Below are 18,225 nucleotides of genomic sequence, written 5' to 3'. Positions count from 1 at the left end.
AAACACACACACACACACACACACACACACACACACACACACACACAAACACACACTGCCTCTCTCTCTCTCTCTCTCTCTCTCTCTCTCTCTCTCTCTCTCTCTCTCTCTTTCTCCCTCTCGCCAACAACTTCACACTAGTTTTTGCAGCTGTTGTGAAATCAGAAAACACAAGCATGTTTCCGAAACAAATAAGCTGGACTATCTTTGTTGAGTTTCTGTCTGTCTGTACGTCTGTTTGTCTGTCTGTCCTTTGATTTTCCCAACAATCGTTCATCCAATCGACTTCACACATGGCGGGTGTTCTGCTGAGGACCCAAGGAAGTGTAGCGTACATTGATTGTGTAGCAATCAGCCCATTCCGAACAGGCACTGCACTAGTAGAAAAAAAAGCAAATTCCAATATTACAATCAAAAAACTCACAATTAGATATAACTGACGTGTTGTGCTGCTCAACAAACACTTTTCTTCCTCTCACTTTACTCAAACATTGATGACGACATGATGGAAGTTTCATAACAGTGTGAGCGTGGAAGCGGCACACTGTAAAGTGAGGACATAAAAAAAAAAAAAAAGTCAGTACCTCTGATTAACAGCTCCAGAAGGCAGAGAGCAGCCCTAACCGCTCCTCGTATATCAGCTTCACCCAGCGCTAAGCTGGGATACTTAAACATCACTATACATGGGCAACCAGTCAGCTAAAGCAGTTGGGAAAAATATGACCAGCGACTGGAGGAAGAGAAATCTGGAGAGCAAGGCGAGACAGCTTAAAGGTGTATAGACGGGCTGGAGGAGAGGATGATCAAGTCTGTGAGAGTTGTGATGAGTTGAAAAGCAAAAACATTGGCAATAAGCTCGTCCGACTATTAAAAGATGTTTATTCTGATCTCATGTTAGCTAAAGACAGGTCAAAATCACACAATATATAATCTGCTACGTCTCATTAGGATGCTTGACGCTTGTTCCTCCAACACATTCTCACTCCCAACTCGTCAGTTACCAAGGCTCGGTCAGTGGCCCAAGCTTCAAGCTACGACGCTCCACATAACTCTCTAACGTCAGATACAGACGGACAGGGACGGAGTGTCAGTTTCCACTCGTTTCAAGCATGAAGTCATTTCAAAATAAACTTCCATCTCCACAGGAAGTTAGGTTAAGGAAAAGAGTTGGATGAAGGTCCTGGGTTTATTTGACCCATCAACCACCCTTCCCTTCATCTAACTCTCGACGCCACGTCAGTTCCTCTCTGACCAACGGTTGATATCTGAAGAGTTAGGGGTGAGACCGGGTTGGTTCCTCTTTCTATGATGCCAAATTGAATGCGTTAGCTATGAACATACTCGCTGAGTTATCCTTGATTCCATCATACCTGCATTCGTCCGTTCTTCCGCGTCGCTGGTTCTGCGCGCGACTGTTTCATTCAGATCTTAAATGTCATGAAGCCATGAGTGATTCATTCGTAATGAAATATGACATTGACGCCGGCTGTGGTTCGACCTGTCCATTCTTAATCAATGAAACATTGCTCAACTTGACCAAACCCAGTGTGGCAAGTGGTGATTAAAAATCAAACAGACCAAATGGATAGGGTCTGTAAGATAGTGAGACTGCTGAGTGCTGTTAAAAATACTGTTCCTTCAATACAGTTGATTTGCGGGAAGTTTTTTGTGTTTATACACTAGCCACGGTTATCTCATTAACTGTATTTCGGTTTCCATTTATCATATTTAATTTCAAATCATTCTAAATTCACTCTTCCAATCGTCCTATAATATTCACCAATGATGGATTTCATTTGGCTAAATAATGAATGGCTTTTTTTTATAGCATTGTCATGGAGACAAGTATTAATTAATGTGTGCATAGTTGAAGGTTCAGTGGGGACTAACACAGCAGCTGTTTTAGTTTGATGGATGTACTGAGAATGCATCCAGGCCAAACTAAAACTGCATTTTGTGCAGCAAATACAAAATCCCAGGCCAGTGATGTGATGATGCACTCGTACAGACTTCTAAGACACTGCTTGAACATACAATATAGTGTACTTTTTGTGTGGAAAGTATGCTGATATAATAAACTTTGATACATATTACGGAAACAAATTGAATGGCTACTACTGTTAAAAGACAATGCAAATCTATTCGCATCGGAACATGAACCAGCCATGCTCTGGTGCAGTACACTGTTCAAATTCATTCATGTGTTCTTCAGGTTGAGGTCCGTGTCTTAATGGGTGTGATGCTCCAGTAGGTGTGTGCAGCTGTGTGGGTTCTCCGGCTCGCTGAGCTACATGCTGACACTGACACGATGCATTCATTTGCTCCACAATGACATCTATGAACACCCCATCGCTTCCCTCACTCATTCAGGATTTCGGGACAGTCTCGGGTGAGCCGGCGCTGAACTTTTCCTTAAAATACCTCAAGTCCTGCGGTGCTGTGGTGTCACCTGCTGTTTCACGGATTTAAATCTTGGAGAGAAGGCTGAATTAAGAGGAGGAGACGGTGGGGGAAAAGAAAGGGAATGTTTGCCATGTTTAGACAGTCGTGGGACTGTCTAAAGTTCAGACTTGTTTTTCTCCTCCTTTAATCCACTGCCATGAAGCTGTTTGGAGGGAGGGGGGGATTTGTCAATTGGTACACTGGGAATTTGACCAAAAGCTTAGAACAGCCAGCGTGAGCGTTTGCTGGCTGTTGGCTGCTGTGCCTTACCGAATCAATTTAGTAAGCAGAATCATCATTATATTGAATCATAACAAAGACTGTATTTTCTTTTCTAAAAAGAAAAAGCTCACTTTGCTTTTCATTGGACTTTTAAAAGGTGAACTCAGAAAAAGTGTTTCATATACATTTCTTTTCGTATTATTCAGGTTATTAACATCTCAACATGTAATGAGCTTGATCCATGTTCCTGCAGTGTTCTGCCTGGTTTCTATCCATTCGTGTTTCTGGGTTTCTACAGATAATTGTTCCTTCATCCTGTTGCCTCAGGCTCCCTTAAAGCTATGTACTCTAATAGAAATCCATGGAAACCCAAAGACTGCGGTTTGATCAGCTTAAAGTACAAAGTGGAGCTTTGAAAGAGAAGAACATCATATCCCCAGACCAAATACAATACATACTATATACTAGGGATGTCCCAATCAGAGACAAAAGACTCACTTCTACTTCTCACTTGATTTATTACTTCAGTAAACATTGAAAACATGAGTTTATGGTCTCTATTGCTAGTTGCAGGTCTTCTTCAATGCAGCATGATGTTCAATTAATACATTATTGTCCTATTTAGAGAAAAAGCAGGGTATGCATTAGGGCGTGGCTACCTTGGCTACCTACCACACACACACACACACACACACACACACACACACACACACACACACTGGTTTCATTGTGTCTGTACTTTTGTGTTTGCATGGCTAAGGGATGAAGATAAACAAATAGAATTGGCATTAGATTTTTTGTTTTTTTTAACAATAAGCATCCAAACTGGGATAAACATGATGTGACAAGGATGCAAATCAGCTTTCTTTGAACTGTAGTTGACAGTACTCTGTACTATGAAAAAAAGAAATAAATAAAAAACATGCCACAGTCTGAAGAGAAGAAGGAGACACTTTGTTTTGCACTTGTCAATGTTCGCCATATTTCCTCATGTATAAGACCTGTCCAACAAGCTTATACATTCAATAGAGAGCCAGGTTTGTGAGACAGTTGTGCTGATGAGTGGGAGAAAGTTGCTTGTGTTTGGAACTGCAGAGTCAGATGTATTCATGAATTCAATCTCCCCTATAGTCAAATATAGGGTGGAGGAACTTTTGATAATGTTAGTCTTCCCCTGCGTTTCTCAGTGTTGTGGTCTGTTTGGCTTGTTGAGCTCTCTGTTGTTTTTATAATGTCAGGGTGGTGCAAAGTGCAACGGCATGTTGCTGCATGTGTGCCTTTGCATGCATGAGTGTGTTTATGTGTGTGCAGGTATCCCGCCAACAGATTGTCCCTCCCAAAAAAACTACAGCATCAGTTGTTTCAACAATTCCCCCAAAATGATGTGCCTCATGCAGCAACATTCTCTTCAATTTCTCTCATATTTTCTCTTAATTTTCTGAGGGAAAAATAAGAGAGGTCATCTCCCGATGCACCAAACAACCATACAAAGCTGCTCCTACCCAGGTGTGCTGAATGATGAATCCCACTTGATCATAAATTGGAGGCGTGTGCCTGATTATTTATTATTATCAAAGGTAACGCCTCCTATCTATAAGGGCAGGTTCAGTGCTGTGTGCTAATACTCTGGCAAAATCCACTTCTGATTCTGAAAGCTGACTCTGAATTAGAGAGATGCCACCAAAAAAGGCTGCATGAAGAAGGGGAGGGGGGGAGGGGGGGTGGATGGAACAGAACCAACAACACCACCTGGGGAATTACACCCCAGGTAATATAAGCTTAATGACCCTAATATATGGTGTAGAATTAAGGGCACACAGATTTGTTACCGATATTTGGACAAAGACATGTTTCGTGAAAATTAACATAATATTTATTAAAGGAATCAATGAAAATCATCAAAACAAATAACAGCCAAAACAGGCAAAACGGAGGCAGCAAAACAGCAGCAGATGAACCGTGAGTCACCACAGAGTCCCAGGGGCCAAACAGGGGTAAGGCCAGGACTACAAGTGCTTTTTATATGCTGCCACTGATTGGGGGGGAGGAGCCTAGCCTGAGGGCTGCGTTCACAACCCTACACTTCCTTCTCTGGGGGGCATTCCCCACTATATAAACTATGAAAAATGGTGACTTTCAAGAGCATCATTTCTGGAGTTACAGGGAAATCCAAAAGCATCTAGGAGCAGTATGTAAGCCATCCAGAAGCGAACACATGTGATATCATCCAAAGGGTTTTTATAGCCTTAAACAATAGTATGTCTTTATCCATTATATTTAATCATTCAATCATTGCAATTGCTAAACGTTGATAAGTGTGTGTGTTGTTGGTTTTTTTTAACTTTCGAAGAAAAGAGCAAAAATAAGAAAACAGAATATGTTTTCTTGAAAACAGAAAAGTCCCTTAAACAAAAAAACGGCAAAAAAACATAAATTATACAATTATGTGAACATGTGTGTGTGTGTGTGTGTGTGTGTGTGTGTGTGTGTGTGTGTGTGTGTGTGTGTGTGTGTGTCTCTGTGCTTGTAATTGAAGAGATACCATGAAGGATGTGCGTAAACCACATCTCTGTTATCAGGCATTAGCACTAATGAGATTGTACCCATCAAAGACTTATTGTGACCCATACCCAACCTCCCCCTGCCCCTATAGCACACACACACACACGCACAAACACACACACACACACACACACACACACACACACACACACACACACACACACACGCACACACAAACCTGTCTAGGTGCGGGCTCTACAAATCTACATTGCAAAGTACAGACATTTTTGACAGAAAGATGTCAATTGCAATTCTTAGACATAAGACTGTCTTGCAAACAAGTAGACCGGCATGTAGTCAGAGTAAAAGAGACAAAGAAATATGAGAAGCAATAAACAGATAAACAGCAAGTCCGCTAGTCAGGCAAATACACTAAAAGACAAACCCACTCATCACTGCACATAACATTTAGTTGGGCGTGAAGGAACATTTTAAGAGACCACGCTTCTCTGGAGGCATTAATTACATCACTGGATGAGTTAAATTTGGTGGATGAGAAAAGTGGAGCCAGTGGACCACGTCTTTTAAACTAGCTCTACTGTATGGGAGACATTAACACACACTAGCAATTGAGCAACTTTTGTGTCTATATTTTGTAACTGTAGGAGCTATTGGTGATTTCATTTCAACATCTTTTTTTAGCAACATGGTTCTATAAATGGCAATATCAGTTTGTTAGTCAGTCCACCACTTAGATCCAGACTAAAATACATCGAGAACTATTGGACGGATTGCCATAAAAGTTCGAACAGACATCCATCATACCCAGATGAATTTGCCAAGAACACTTTGGTTTAGAGCCGCTAGCCTGGCTGTTAGACTCTTGGTCTTGTTTAAACTCTGGGGAACAAAGTCAATTCTGTGACTCCCAAAATGGTTGGCTAATGGGTTGCCACTGCTTGATTGTCTTCACTTGTAATCATTGCTCATTCTCACAGTGAACACCTTCATTTGTCAAACAGGGATTTAAGTAATATCATGAATTATTGTTTTCATTCCATGTAGATGAATCATTTCCAGACCGCTGACATTACGCATGCCGGTTCACTGGTATGGCCTATACTGGCACATGGGAGTGCTCAGTCCTCCTCCTTCTTTGTGTGCACACCGTCCTCACTTTTGATCACGGTGACTGTGAAGTGATCTCTTCGAAGGACAGGGTGAAAACACTTCAACAATGACCTCCAAACTGCAACCTATCATAAAAGTAATAGTCTTGTGGAACACCTAAATACACCATGAATAAAACCTGGGGGTCAAACGATTATACCAAAATCTGAAAGGGAATGACGGAATGTAATTATAAAACTACAAACCCTAGCCTTTCTGACAGTTAAAAAAAAAAAGAATAAGAAAAATATTACACAACCTATTTAAAAGAAAATGCTTTGGTTCATCAAGTGGGCGCTCGGTTAAGAGTAACTGACAGTGTTGACGGGCGGGAAACTGGTGAGGGATCATGTTGTTGTCACAGCACCAGCAGCTCTCCAACCGCTGGGCAAGAGCACCTGTGGGGAAAGTGACAGGATCTGGAGGAATAGTGTGAGCTTCTGCGTGTGTCACATCCTCCCTGGGAAGCTCCACTCTGTCAGGTGAAAAGAAGTAGCTGTCATCTCAATGTTTGTCAGGGGAGACATGTTGCTGTCCAAACCCTTCACGCAACAGCAGCGGGAGCTGGAGATGATGGCGACTGCAGTGAGCAGGGCATCGGTCATTACAAATTGGGAGAAGAACGGGGGAATACATTGGTTCAAAGTAAGCATTTATCCACTTTGTGCAGGAAACGTATCAATTTCATTGGACTTGGCAAAGGGCTATTACATAAAACCATAAAAAGGCACCAGAAATACGACAGGTCTGGTCATGTTGTGAATCTCCTGTCTCAGCGGTTCTATGTCTGCCTGTGTGGACACCTTATGAACCTGTGTCAAGCCCTAATACGATGGGCCTGGTTGAGGAATCTGGAGGAGTTTTAATGCCAGAGGGCAAGGGCCTGGTTGTGGACAAGGTACTGCAAAAGTCTGCCAATGACATAGATAATGGCAGCTATCAGCGAGGTGTCCGTCTAATATATAGTTAAAGGATAACAGGACTGACAACTATGCTGTGTATGTGTGCGCCTCATGGCAGGTAATTTTGACTAAAAAGACCACTATGGTGCAGACCCCTTACTTACAATGACAGAAGACAGATTGGAGTGTGTTGGTGCATGTGTGTGTGTGTGTGTTCAACGTGAGTGGCTATCTAGCTGCTGTTCATCAAGCCCAAGGCTAAGTAAAATAATAGCAAAGCAGCCTATAACAATGGCAGTCCAGGGGGAATATCTCTTTTTCCCCTCCCTTCAGTGCATTCAGAGTGTGCCAGCTATCTTATTGGATATTTGCATTAAATAAAAAAGTACAAATTGTTCAAGAAAAACTTCCCCCCTTTAATGAATTGACTGGTTGCATGTGTGCACAAACCGGAATTCCCCTGCTAATCATAAAGAATAAATAGCATACAATCAGATTGCCCTGGCTGTATGAAATCTAAATGTTTATTCTAAGTAACAATCACATCATGGTCAAATCTGGATTAGGTTTGTCACAAGGTGTCCTAACACACACACATGTCAATATTACTTTTACAATCAGCACAGTACTGTGCAACAGATCTTTTGTAAATTCTGTGAAAGCTGACATTTGCACAACCATTTCTGCATATATTTAATGAAAGAGGAAATAAAAGAGGTCTTAAAGCTTTAATCCAAACAACGTAATCGCTTAGCGCTTGATTTGGGATGCGTTATGTAGGTTTTGTGCAGGTTGTGATAGGCACGGCTGATTTGTTCTCATTGAGACATGGCCTATTTCATGTGTGCATTGAGGATTTGGGGGCTGGCTTTGCTTGCACATGGGTTTATTCCCAATACTAGTTGAAAACAGCCACAGGCAGTTTTTTCATTGATATGTTTAAGTGAGGTTCTCTAAAACTCGTTTCCCACTGGACAAAAAATTCCCACTTACATCTGGCTTTTGTGTTTGGTGGAAAATCAACATTCATTCCCAGAACAAATGACTCTGCAGTAGTCAGTAGTGCTCCTGCTCTGATTAGCAGCAATGGAAACACGACACCCATTGGGAAACGCAGATTTTTGCCCCTTTTTCTGGTGCTTATAACAGATGTAAAAAACAATTAACCACGTTTTCACCATGCTGATTTCTACTGAATACGACCGTTTTTGTGCATTTGTGACGTCGAACGTGACACACCAGAAAAAAAATTGCATTCTGACAATTGGAAAGGAGTATATATACGATTTATTTTATCCAAAAATGTAAAAAAATATATACATGCCCATTTTGTTCCAAAAAATAAGGGTATAAATGGATCAAATGTTTAGCTTTTCTCTGCTCTGTTACATTACTGAATCACTGTTGGTGCACAAAACAATTGTCAGGTTACACCACTGCAGCAATATATAGTTATATATATTATATATTATATTTTGCACACTGAGCACAAAGAGTTCAATTATATTACCCTACTTTAAACCTCAAAACCTCTAAAGCGTCAAAGTAGGTTGTTAGATATAAGTGCTCCATCAATAATTCCTGATTGCTTTCTGATCAGATTATGGTCTGGTTGAGTATAGGCACAAACACTTGTGGTAATAGTTGAGGAATGATCTTGGTCATGGTTGACTGGTATTAAAATGGAAATGAATAGCACTCATCCATGTCAAAGTCACACGCTTTCACCCATGCATTTAACCCCGAGATCCTCCCCAAGGGGTTTCAGAGTGTCACCCTACTTACCTCTTTGTTCTTGACATTCAAAGATCAGAATGCACATGGCTGCTGGCGGTCAGATGATTAAGCAGAGGTCTCATTAGGCATGTGTAACGTTGTGTGTTAAGTGTCATTCAATTTTAAAATTGCACATTACATGGATGCAACTGAATCTGTGGAAGGCATACCATAATGCTGCATGTTCCTATTCAACAGAATATCCAAGCCACTCTCCATTTTCTAACTATCATCCTCTGAATAAAAAGTTACTGCCGCTAAGTCAACTGGCTCTTTGTTAAGGCACATTAACACAGGCTCTTTGTTGCCTAGTCTATCCAGCAGCCATCGTTGTTGCTTGGGAATCAGGGGAGAGAAATGCAGCTAATTGTAGCCAGCTGCACTGTATCAGCACTTAATGTCATGGTTTGTTCCTTTGAGCCTCCTCTTCACATTCCCTCTTCACTCATTGCCATTTTTTCTTCCCTATTTTCCCCACTATGAACCGACCGCTGATAGAGTCCGCAGACACTCACCAACCTGTGTCTGCCCTTTTCGTGGAGTGACTTTTCGGGAGATGCAGGAGGTGTTTTTAGTGGAGAGCCAGGCTTCCTGAAGTCCCCTGCTGTCTTTCTGGATGTGGGACCCTGCATTTTCCCAGAAGCTAGCAGTCTACGGGTGGAAGTTCCACAATACCTCTGCTCTATATCCTGTTTCTCCTAAACAGTCCAGTTTACTCTGCATCCCAGTCAGCTAGCCGTGGGCCTTCACCCACGTCCGCTAATCTCCAGCCAGCTCTTCAGTCGGCTAACCTCCAACCCTCTAGATTCCAACATTTACACAAACAGTTCTTGAGTCCGTGGTCTAGCCGACACCTGTTCCTTGTTTCCTGTTGGTCGTGGCCATGTTCAAGTGGGGTCTCACCAATGTCTCAGGCCTCAAGAGGGGTCCCGTGTCCATTATCGACCTCCACGGAGTCCACCAGCGGTGCTCCGTCCTTCTGGTCATAGTCCTGCGCATTCACCAAAGATGCCCCGCCAAATGGTCCTGCCCCCTGGCTGTCCTCTTAAGAGGTTCTGGTCATCTGCCCTACCCCAGAACGTCTGCATGGGGTCTCATGCTTTGGACTCCTGTCACCTGTAAGCTGTTGAACTGTCGCTGTCCGCTTCGACTGTCTGCATTTGAGACCTCCTTCCTCTTCTGCCAATGCAATCCAGCTGCAATACTAAATTATCGTCATATGATTGTCATATGTTTTTACTTTATTCAGCATGTTGTTGTGCCATTTCTGTTAGAATGTGAATGCTATTATGCATATTCTTGTGTAAACACACCTCATTCAAGTCAAGAGCAATCCCTTGTCACGGGGTAGTGAAGACCAAACGGTTCTAAAATTGACTGTGTCAGACATGAAGATCTTTGGGGAAACGTGGGTACCAGCTGGTGCTGCCCTGTGTGCTTCATTAACAGGAATGCTAAAATTTGAAACGGCAAAACCAACTTTTTGATCCCCTCTTGAGCCTTGCTCAGCTCTCCTGAACCAAGTCGGATGTCAGTTTGATGACTACACGGGCAGAGTATAAAGTGTGCACCATCAGAGGACTCCCTCCAGCAACATCATTTTAATAACACTCCACGCTAGTGAACATTTTATCAGACAGATTTCCATCATGTAAGCAAGCAAATACTTTCTATAAGGTGTTTTCCTACATTTTTACTGAATTTCTATATGGTATATTTGAGAGGACGTTATCTGTGTTCTTTGGGTTATACCTTCTCCCTTTCTATTTCACTAGCTCTCTATATTGTATATTTTTGTGAATTCATCCTATGCGATTTAGCATAGCTGGGTGCATATTTGTGATTGCTTGGGGTCTGAGATTCCTTGATAGAACAATAGGGATGTGAACACTCTACAGATGACAAAAATAAGCTGAGTGATGGGAGGAAGAGGAGAGAAAGGGGAAGACTGGCAAAAAGAAAAACCTTCTGAGATTCGATTTCTGGCAAGACAGAAAGAGAAAATGAAAAGCGAAGAGGTGAAAGGCGAGAATGATAAAGACGTCGCACTGGGGAGGACACACGGGTGAGCATCCTGACAAGAAGGGTCACTTGGGAATCCGAGTGAGGAAATTGTGTCAGGAAAGGAGGGGCAGTGGGAAAAATGGGGGAATAGGACGAGAGAGCAGAGTGGAGCTGAGCGAAAGAGGTGAGTGAGTTCAGTTGTAGTAACATCCAGAATAAATGTTGAGTGAAGAGGAAAAGGAGAAATGAGTTGACAAGGTGCGAAGAGGAAATACCACAAAAGTCAAAAAGAAAGGGTAGAATAAAGTTTGAGGAATTCAAATAAATCTTTCCTGACTTTTTCTTCTGCTGGGTTTGGACAAAATAATGGAATAAATACAGAACCTGAAATAAACGAAAAGTGAGCCTTGTGTAAAATTCATACTTTACTATAAATGACATCACAGGTTGAATACAATGTAGACAGAGACCTTTCATGTGTGTTCTATGCGAAAGGAAAACAACTAAATCACAGGTCACACAGCCATCTCTACATAACATGAAACACACTAAAAGTCACTAATAATGCATGAAATTAATGTTGAATATATTATTCATCACCTTTTTATTTCCTCTTACGCAAAAGACGTGTAGTGGACTTAACATTTAATATGCAAACATGTCAGAGGAGGCTATCTCTTTGTATAAGCTCTGCTCATTTTGTGTCTGCGGAGCTGGAAGCAACCTCCGCAACTCATCAAAAATGCAGCCGCAAAACTAGTTCACAGCTATATGCAGGACTACAGTCAAGAGTCTAGCTGGATCAAATCATGGGCAAGGCCAAAGTAAATGATAAATACATAAATACAAATGAATGTTTGAATAAATAAGTAATGATCAACACATACATTTTCCAATTTTAACAGTTTTCTTGGCATGATGACAGTGTGATGACGAGGATGTCAGACAGATCACTGTATGATTTGTAGAAATGATTTAAATTAACGTCACTTGCTGAGGTCATGTTGTCTTTGTTTCATTACAAAAGTTGTTAAAAAAAATACTTGAATTGATGGATATTGTATTCATATTAAAGATATATTTTTTCGAACATACATTACTTGTTTGACCTTGCAGCATGTTGTCTGTAACGTTGTGGTGAGATGAGTTCAGTTATGAGTCCACAGGGAACCACTTTTTACAGTTTTTGCCTCTTTCTCTCATTTTTTCAAAGATAAAGGACAAGCTGTTACTTTATCCCGACTGTGCTGAGAGCTTTATTTTAGCTGGATGTTGAAAAAAAATAAATAAGTTTATGTATATTTTATCTTACCAAAGGAGCACTTCGGCTACACATCTGCCGAGTCCTAAACAAACGGGCTGCTCACTGGACTGAGGCAGACTCTTACGCTGATGCGAAATAAAGCAGAATTTGATTTTACTGTAAATAATCTCTCTCTCTCTCTCTCTCTCTCTCTCTCTCTCATTCATTCACGCACACACACACACACATGCGTAAAACAGCTGTTAATGCTAAGACTGCAGTAGTAAATTGCCACATCATAAATCTGTTGTTTCTACTTGCGGGCCAGACGCCATGCTCTGCAGCTCTCATGCCTCACCGCGCATCAAACACATAGAGATACATAAAATAAAAACACAAACCCGAACATGCAGCAAACTGAACCAGACTACAAATGAGAAAACTTGTTTGTATGCATCACACATACAGTGCAGACAGTAAACGCCGATTCATTTTCCTACATTATAAACAGGAGATCTTATTCGTGATAGTGCAGACATCCATAAATGTAAGGATAGACTGGTCACATTTTCCACTAATGGGAATATTTAGTCGGTTTCACGAGGCACTTTGAGGCTCCATTATGCATTTTTAAATATTAACAGTAAATCAAATGACTTTCTGTAATTAGACAGAAAAGTGATCTAGCACCCTCGGCCTCTTTGCAGCTTTCAGGAGTTTTCAGCTTCTCTTGGTTTTACACTCGGTATCTCATTGCTTCAAACCACTTAGTTAGAGTTAGGAAGTACATCGTGATTGGGCTTTAAATAAGGACTCATGCATATGCTAAAGGTTGCATTGTGCGTCGGTATCAGGTGCCGAGTGGCGTGACAAAGTGTCGGTATTTGGCGCCTTGAGACTTTTTAAGGCGATTGTTTGCTTACAGAGTTATATTTATTGCTTCGTTCCTGCACTGTCTAGTATTTTAAACCCTTGGAGTCTCGCTCTCTCAAAATCGATGCACTGCGCTCCAACTGATTGTTACCGTGTGCCACAATTCCAGCCGTTTGGAAAATTTTTGAAGGTAATTTCTGATGTTGATGCTGCTTTGTATCAATCTGATAGTTTGAAGGATTTTCAATCACTTGGGAATGAGAGACACACTGGGATTGAGGTACAGAAACACATGTAAGCCACTTGTAAGTAGTTTACATGCCAATTAATTAAAAGATAATTATATGATGAAATCCAATCAATATTTCCCTGCAAGCTAGCTATCATGATGCGTAGCTTTCCGATTTTTGCCAAATGAACAAATGTTAACAAAGCCAGAGGGCTAACTGGAAATTAAAGGGGTCTTTTGGAATGTTTACATTCAGTGTTGCTCACTAATACGCATCTTGTGCATCCATGGTGATAAACAAAATGCTTCGAGTGCATTTTTATTCCACGTAAAACACAAAAAACATCTGATTTTGAAGAAGTATTTTAAATCTACCATGTTTAACAGTTTGCATCTTCGTCATCCCTGTCTTTGCTGGTGCATTTCAATGTGCAGTGTCTTTGCGTATTAGCGTCATCTGTTGATCAGAGGAATAGTGGAATTGGCAGGAATGTGAATCGCGTCACCCATGGGCTCTCAAGACCTCATGCAAGTGCACGAGATCAACAAAACTGGGACACCCTCGTAGAAAAACAACTCCAAAGCGCTTTAAACTTGGAGTAGATACTTAAAATAAAATAACTTTAATTTTGCCTGTTTATTTGAATAAATCTAGATATGACTGTTCTAGAGTGCTGCATGGTGCAAGGTGGTAAATGGTAAATTAGTTAGCTAGAAGAATTATTATTGGACTCAACTCAGACTGTATACTTTAATTTTACAGACACTCGTGCTGCTAAGTTCAGCTTTTAAAACAAATATCCAAATTTAATACAGATGTAAAGAAATGCTCCGCCAGTCTACTGTGTGTGTGTGTGCGTGCTTTTGTGTATGTGTGTGTGTGTGTGTGCCAATCGCCATATCGATTAGTTCAGAAGCTGCACGCTCAGGGATTGTGGTTTGTTTGCAGCATGAGTCTTTTCTCCCATACCGTTTCTCTCGCTTAGAATATAGATCTGGAGGAGAAAAAGGGAAACTGTAAGAGAGAGTGGTAGTGAAAGGAGATAGAAAAGAGGACTAGGAAAGAAAGAATCGTTTCTTCTGAACAAGGGCCAGATGTAGAATTAAAATTCCCGGTTTTTCTAGTTTAGTATGCTGAACACATCGTGGATCACTCATCACTATCCAAATGTCTTGGCACTAGGGCAGCTCTCTCTCTCTCTCTCTCTCTCTCTCTCTCTCTCTCTCTCTCTCTCTCTCTCTCTCTCTCTCTCGCGCTCCCACCGTCTTTGATGCCAGCTGAGCTGGAGAAAAGGATGGGACATGAGGGGGGGGGGGGGGGACCACACAGTGCAGATGTTAAAAGTGTGAAGTAGAGCTGACATGCTGTGTGCAAAAATATTTCACAAGTTCAACCCTGTGGGCTCGCTCGCGCGGAGGAGGAGATTGTTGTGCGAAAGCTTCCAAAACAAGAATCGGCGCATTACTTTGCAGATGAGGAGTGAGACGCACACAGACTCATCAGTCAAAAGCTTTCAAGCTTTTGAGGTGATTTGGGCTTTCGGCTTATATATCAACTTGAAAGCCTACAGAGAGAGAGAGAGGACAGGAATGTTGGAGAGGGACATGCTGGCACAACCCAGAGATCACCTGGTGCTTAAATCTTAGTTTCATTGAACTGTCACATTTATGCCATTTTCTTTTTAAAATACTTTATTTAAAATGTTGAAAAAAGATTTCAGGGGCCTCATTACAAAAATCTAAATCCTATCTTATCTTATTAAGGATGCCATTTAGGATTGGCGGTATTACAGACACATTCCCAACTGCATTCAGGAAAAGAAATATCCTTATCTTTGGATAGGAATTTACTTATTACTGAACCATCCTAATTTAGGGATTTCCCAAGTTAGGAATCCTAAATTAGGATGGCATAGAGCCTGTCCTCAAAATACCAGCCACAGATGGCAGCTGCATCGTTATTAGGGCTGTATTGCAAAGGCAGTGTACATGTGGAACAATATAAACACTAAAATGTCATGATTGAAAGGCTACTCAAACTGCACGATGATGCTTTAAATGTCCTCGACCGTTTATTAATAGAGAAATATGAACAGTCAAGACGATTCATTCTGAATTTGATCGGCGAGGTGTGAGATAGGATGCGAGTTTAGGAATTTCTTCTGTTAAAAGATAAACGCAGTAATGATGTTGTTCTGTAATGAGGCCCCAGAGCAACATATTTAGTGCAGAATCATTACAAATAGGTGGTATTATCTGCATATCAGCATGAACGGTCGGTAAGAGTAAGTGCGCTGCATGGTGCACATCGCTTGAATGTCTACTAATCATATCAGTTCTAAGCAGTGTCTCATTAATTCTCAGAGGCACTCAAATCCCTCAAAGTTACCATATTCAACGTGACTGCAGTTGTCATGACACACTGTGCTAATCAGACAATTAATTGATGAGATGAATTCATTTGTAACAGACTTGTTTCTACATATTTTATGGTATTAAACTCCGTGACTCACAATCACTCACAAACTCTGCACAATAACCCTCAATGTGCTCTTACATGGAGGGTATGTTTCTGAATGCTGATCCATTCCCGTTATGCATATTGTGATTTGAAATTTTGAGTTTTATTCCGCATGAGCACGATGGTTTGTACACACAAAAGCAGCTGTTTGTTTTCCACATGTGCTCAAAGAGGCTTTGACTCACACACTTTCATATACTCAAGATATCTATAGCGTAAATGTGTGTGTGTGTGTTACTTAGTGCGTCTTCTTCACAGCCCAATGTGAGCGAGGCGTATCGCTGTCCACATTTCTCAGTTAAAGAATTTAAAAGAAATACTAACAAAAGGAGCGAATCGTTCAACAGCTCGGCGGAACTCAATGGTGCTAATCGGCACGGCAAGAGAAAAGATAAGATGGCATCTCCTCCTTGTCTGACAGCTATTATTATAACCCTGTTAAATAAAAAGCTACTGCTGTGGTACTCACAGAGTCCAGAGGATGATGTTCTGTGTGTGTGTGTGTGTGTGTGTGTGTGTGTGTGTGTGTGTGTGTGTGTGTGTGTGTGTGTGCGCATGCTTGAATAAGTAGACAACACAACAACAACGATATTTAAAGAAAGAACAAGAGATGAGGAGAGAGAGATTTATCAGACACCTGTTTATGTTCAGTCTACCAAAGTTGATTTTTCTGACAGGCTGGAATTCCAATTAGCACACAGGGGAATGCAACTATTGGTAAAACAATCCAATTATTGTTTGGAGCAGATGTTCTTTCTAGAAAACAATACGCAGTCATTAGCAATGTGGCCTCTGGAGCAACAACAATATATGGTTAAAGTGAATAGTCCCTAAATCCCTGCACACTCTCAGTCTAAGTTTCCCATTTTTGACTGCGAGTCTATGTTTCTTACTTTTTTTTTTTCCTCTATTTTATTTTTGTCTATAAAAAAAAACAATATGATGCTAAAATGTGAGTCACCACTGGTGTATCATGCAAGATGTCCACCTCTGCAACCTTGTATATTGATAATCTCATGCATTTCATTAACATGAGTTCATTCCAACACACTCTCTTGGAGAGAGAGTGTGTTGCCTGCAAAAAGTTGGGCAAGTTAGATTTAATTCCTCTCTTTTCTTTATATTCATATACTTTAAACATATATATATTTTATTTGGATAACACTATTCAAGGCATGACCACAAAGTGCGTTCTAGTCTATAGACAATTGCCATTTTGTTTTTCATTAATTCATTAACATTGTTTGCATCATGTCCGTTCACACAGAAGCTGCGGTTGTGGTTCCTAAAAGTGGCTAACTATGATCCAAGAACTATGTCAACTTAATAATTGTCATTTCTGTAATAAGCAACCTTGACAACTGTGTTTATGTCATCCCACACTTTTTTGCTATTTGTTCCCAATGAACAACTCAAAGGTCTGAAATGGTCTAAAAAGGTCTGAATGCCTTAAGAGTTATGACATTTCATTTTTGCATACCCCAAAATATTTTGCAGTGTTCAAAGAATTGAGATCCGACAGCACATAAATGTATGATATACTGAGCACTGAGGTGAACATTCAAAGTCTGGTCGCATGCTGAGAGCTTCTCGGAGGACAGAACGTCTACGATTTTGAGAATCTGAGTATTTTCAGAGAGTTGGTTGACTAGTTGGGCAGACGCCTTGGTTCGGGTATTGATCTGTGACGCATGTGCGGTAATGACTCTGCCGTCTCTATTTGACCTGCCTGTCTCGTGTCAGATGTACACACACACACACACACACAAACAACAATGCACACAGAGGCTGGCACACACACACACACACACACAATACCACGGTCCCAGAGAGAAACAATCTATTTCTAGCCATCTCGGATGTTCTGAAGAAGTGATCAGGATCCCATTTCTCCACCATGGTTTCCCTTTGGGCTTTCTAATTGCTTGATACAGGTTCCAACAGGATTTCCCTCAGGGAGCAACTCCAACTCTGATTGGTTGGAGGGTCCTGGAACGTGGGAGGTCAGGTGTCATCATTATCGGGGACAAAAAAAAGGGACGGCAGCAAGAGGTGGTGTCCACTCACGCACATCCTCAGAGACTGGAGACATGTGGCTCTCATGGGATCATACAAGCTGTGTGTGTGTGTGTGTGTGTGTGTCATCAAGCATTAATGATCAGACAACATGTGCTTGTTTCCCATCCACTATCCGTCTGATGACAGAAAAGCCTCTTGGGGCAAAGGGGACATATTTCAGAGGTTCCGGTGTAGTCAGCAAATATCTGGGCCAGGAGCTAATTTTCAGTATGCTGCTCAAGGTTTCACAGTCCGATTGGCAACATGAGATGTGAAACTGGAG

Source organism: Cebidichthys violaceus, unplaced genomic scaffold, assembly GCF_023349555.1.
Source record: "Cebidichthys violaceus isolate CVI_PGR_0920_01 unplaced genomic scaffold, fCebVio1.0.p SCAF_122, whole genome shotgun sequence".
Classification (NCBI taxonomy): Eukaryota; Metazoa; Chordata; class Actinopteri; order Perciformes; family Stichaeidae; genus Cebidichthys; species Cebidichthys violaceus.
Note: the sequence above shows the minus strand (reverse complement) of the source record.